The sequence below is a fragment of the Vollenhovia emeryi genome, unplaced genomic scaffold (genome assembly GCF_000949405.1).
Source record: "Vollenhovia emeryi isolate VEMERY1.0 unplaced genomic scaffold, V.emery_V1.0 DF942011.1, whole genome shotgun sequence".
NCBI lineage: Eukaryota > Metazoa > Arthropoda > Insecta > Hymenoptera > Formicidae > Vollenhovia > Vollenhovia emeryi.
Window position 1 is genome coordinate 1 of NW_011964355.1, and position 4,231 is coordinate 4,231.

Here is a 4,231-nt window from a genome sequence, read left to right on the forward strand (position 1 = left end):
TAACATTTTATTATATGTAGGTATATGTGTATTTATACATGTATTTTCTTATATGTGTATGATGTATTATATGTACAATATTTATATGTATATATTAGATGTATTTATACATGTAAATATATTTCTTGTGTGGACATATAATAAGCGGCGGAGAGTCTCTCAACAGCCTACGTCTCTCGATCCTACACCCTCAGAAAGGATTTCTGTTACCGAGACAAAAAATATTCTTGACGCATTTATACTTGTCACAACCTCATTTAGTATAAAAATAAGACAATCTCAAACTAAAATCGATAATACTTATTCTCCTCTATCGAATTAAAAAAGATTGACTTAGTATATTGAGACAAGAATAATTTGTATAAATGTAAGTTTGTGTATTCTTGCATTTAGAATAAATTTTCCCTCCAACGCACGAAGTTGGCACCACGATATTTGACGACCGCCGCTAGGCCGCGCATGGTGGCGGCCAAAAACTCGGAAGCAAAATTCAGTCTCGTAGGGTATAAAAGGAGGCCCGCGAGAGTGAATTCTGATCAATTCTGATTCCGAGTTTTTGACTGTCACCATACGCGGCCTAGCGGCGGTTGGTGTCTTGCGAGCATGTTCGTGCCTGTCTAAAGCCCGCTGCAGACGATGCTATTTTTCCTGCTGGATTGCTTGCAATTTAGTAAATTACTAGGAATCCTGAATGCTGAGTGGTGCAATGATAGTAATTTACTAAATCGCAAGCAATCCAGCAGGAAAAATAGCATCGTCTGCAGCGGGCTTTATAAGAATAGAATAAGATTTCCTTCAGTTCGAGATGTATTACCAGATCAAGAATATTATAAGATTGCCACGATTTTACATGGAATTAGTCCTGAGAAAAATAATGGGATAGTATTATGACCAATGACGTATTTCGCGCACGTTAAAGGATGGCGCTACAGTAGGCGGGTCAGATCATCGACTCGATGGTAGTTCGATAAGTTGTCTGTACGATTGAAAATATACGTCGTTATATATAAGCACATATTAAAGCTGCCATTTCACGGAGCGAAGCTAAAGCTGGCGTTTACCCCCACTCCATCGCAACACAAGTCAGCTTTGCTTTAGCTAACGCTAAAGGCCTCCTGCCTTTTCATGGAGCGTATTCTTCGCTGCTTTGAGGTTGTGTTTCAGTGAAGTTGAATTCCTGGCTTTCGCTGGCTTTCTAGTTTTGTTTATAGTGGAGTACAAATAATAAAATGGATGAAGAATGTGGATTAGCAATTGCAATTGCAGAAATACAAAAACGACGTACAGCCGCGGCTGCAGCTGTTGTCATGCATTTGCAGAAGAAAAGAAAATATAAGGAAAAAAAGCATTGGGTAGCACAATTTTTAAAAACCGTGACCGAAACAGTTTCTTCTTTGCGTCAGTGCCAAAATTATTGTTAGAGGACATACGATTCTGTAATTATTTCCGAATGACTGCAACTCAGTTGGAGGAATTATTATGTCTAATTGGACCACAAATACTGCAGGAGCAGGACTTTCTTCGACAATCTATCTCACCTTCTGAAAGATTGGCATTAACATTGAGGTATGTTTACTTTTGTATGTACATATGTATTAATAATAATATTATATGACAAAATCTTTAAATGAATATATAATATGTGTATTATATAACATAAAATTGTACATATGAAATTGTAGATATCTTGCTTTTGGGGATTCCATGACGTCGATGTCATACCCAGACAGCACACAAACGTTTTAAAGACGTATTAAAAACGTATACATTGGACGTTACGTACGTATGTAAGACGTCCATTTTAGATCCATAAACATCTTTAGGACGTTTTAAAAACGTTCCAATGTTACTTTTATGGATGTCCTAAAAACGTTCGATTTAAGGCCCCGCCGGACCAAAACTGGACGTTTTTAGGACGTGAAAAGGATGTTTATTAATGAAAAATTTTGCTTAAAACGCAATGAAATTTGCTGAAATTTGGTTGAAAATCTCTTGCAATTGACCCAATTTTATTATCATTTCAGCAATTTTTCATTAAAAAATTTATTTTCAGTGAAATTCTGCAAATTTCATAATACATATACAACATTTATAAATTTTTTTATTAATTTTTAGTAATATTAATTAACTTTCATCTAATTTCACAGTATTTCAATATTTCATTGAATTTCATAATGAAACTTATGATTTATTTTGATATTATCAGGGATACCCTGATGGAAAAATTTTGCTGAAAATGTAATGAAATTAATGAGAAGTGAAATGAAAGTTATTGGAAACTTATTGAAACCATTTTAAAATAAATCATAAGTTTCGTTATGAAATTCAATGAAATACTGTGAAATTAGATGAAAGTTAATTAATATTACTAAAAATTAATAAAAAAATTTATAAATGTTGTATATGTATTATGAAATTTGCAGAATTTCACCGAAAATAAATTTTTTAATGAAAAATTGCTGAAATGATAATGAAATTGGGTCAATTGCAAGAGATTTTCAACCAAATTTCAGCAAATTTCTTACGTTTTCAGCAAAATTTTTCCATCAGGGTAGGTATACTGAATGTTACTCATTTTTAATGGTTTCATTTATCTGAAATATATTCATGAAATGTATTAATTTATTTGAAATATAAACCACCTTTATTGGTCGGATATTGAAAACGACATTGAAATTATTATAAGAAGAACCGCACGACGTTATCGTTACAACAGGTAAACACTATTTTAACTATCACTTGTATATAAGTACTACAGCCTTTGCAAAAATAACTTTTTATACATGCTATCGCTGCTTAAAGTCTTGCAATATGAAATAAAGTAACATTAGAAAAATGATAATTGTCAATATAATATATAATGGAGATTATAATGAATATAATAGTATAATGAATATAATAAGTATTAGTAATTATAATTGTTATAATTTGTTATACTATATTATATTGGTACGATCCGTGAATAGATATAACGTCGCAACATATAAATAAAGGCATATGTGAGCCGCCAAACGCATGTTTCTTATAAATACATAAAATGGACATCTTTAAAACGTACCAAAATTAACATATTTTGTACGTCCAATAATGTACGTTCTTAAAACGTCCATATTAGGTCCATGGACGTTTGGACTAAATAAGAACATAAAATGGACGTCCATTGGACGTCGTGTGCTGTCTGGGTATCAATATCTTGTGGGATTGACAACATCGTGTAACATTATCCACGAAACGTGCGAAGTAATTTGGAATTGTTTATGTCCTTTGGTTCTGATTTTGAGGATGAAAGATTAAATTTTCATCCACATAAAAAAATTCATATCCTCTCAGACAAGGATGATTGCATATTTCCTCCTCCACTACTTTTGATTTACACACACACACACTACATGTGTGCAGCATTTCCTACAACATGTATATTATCAATTAATATATTAATTTAAAATACATATTATAATTATCGGAAATAAAGAACAACTTAACCTACAAGTATACTTAATTATTATAATACTAACTTTGTCTATATTTTTTGGTGATGCGTATTTCTCGCTTCTTCCAGCCATAATATATTCTGAAACATTAAAAATATAAAAAATACATGATATTTGTTTTGTGTACTGGCTATATTATTTTATTTTAATACTTACAACGTCTTTACTCACTGGTTAGATTAGGAATTCACAGCTTCGCTAAAAGTTCGATAAATCCAACTTTGAGCGTTACCTTCGCTCACCTTCGCTGTATCGTTACTTTGGTAGAGTGGGGGTAAACGCCAGCTTTAGCTTCGCTCCGTGAAATGGCAGCTTTAGAGTTCCTTCCTTTCCAAGCGAAGCCACCTTACCAGACACCTCGAATAGACACGACAAATTGGCGACGAGGTAGAAAAATCCATCAACACAGTAAATCTTGTTTGTCAAGAACAATAGAAAGGTTGGTACTTAACCTAAAACCGAATCAACGGGTTAATCGTTAAGGAAATTCTAACTCAATCAGACAACTAAGATGGATCCACAACAATTTGCTCAATTCATGAGTTTTCAAAAAACAATGCTCGAAAAATTAGTGACACAAAGTCAAACACCACAAGTGAGTATAGCGGCTCAAGGGAATGCATTCAATACGGCATTACTACCCAATTTCGAATGTTTCGATGCGAAGAAAGAGTCATTCCGGAATTATAAACAACGGTTTGAAAATTATCTCGAAATGAAAAACATCATTAACAACAAGG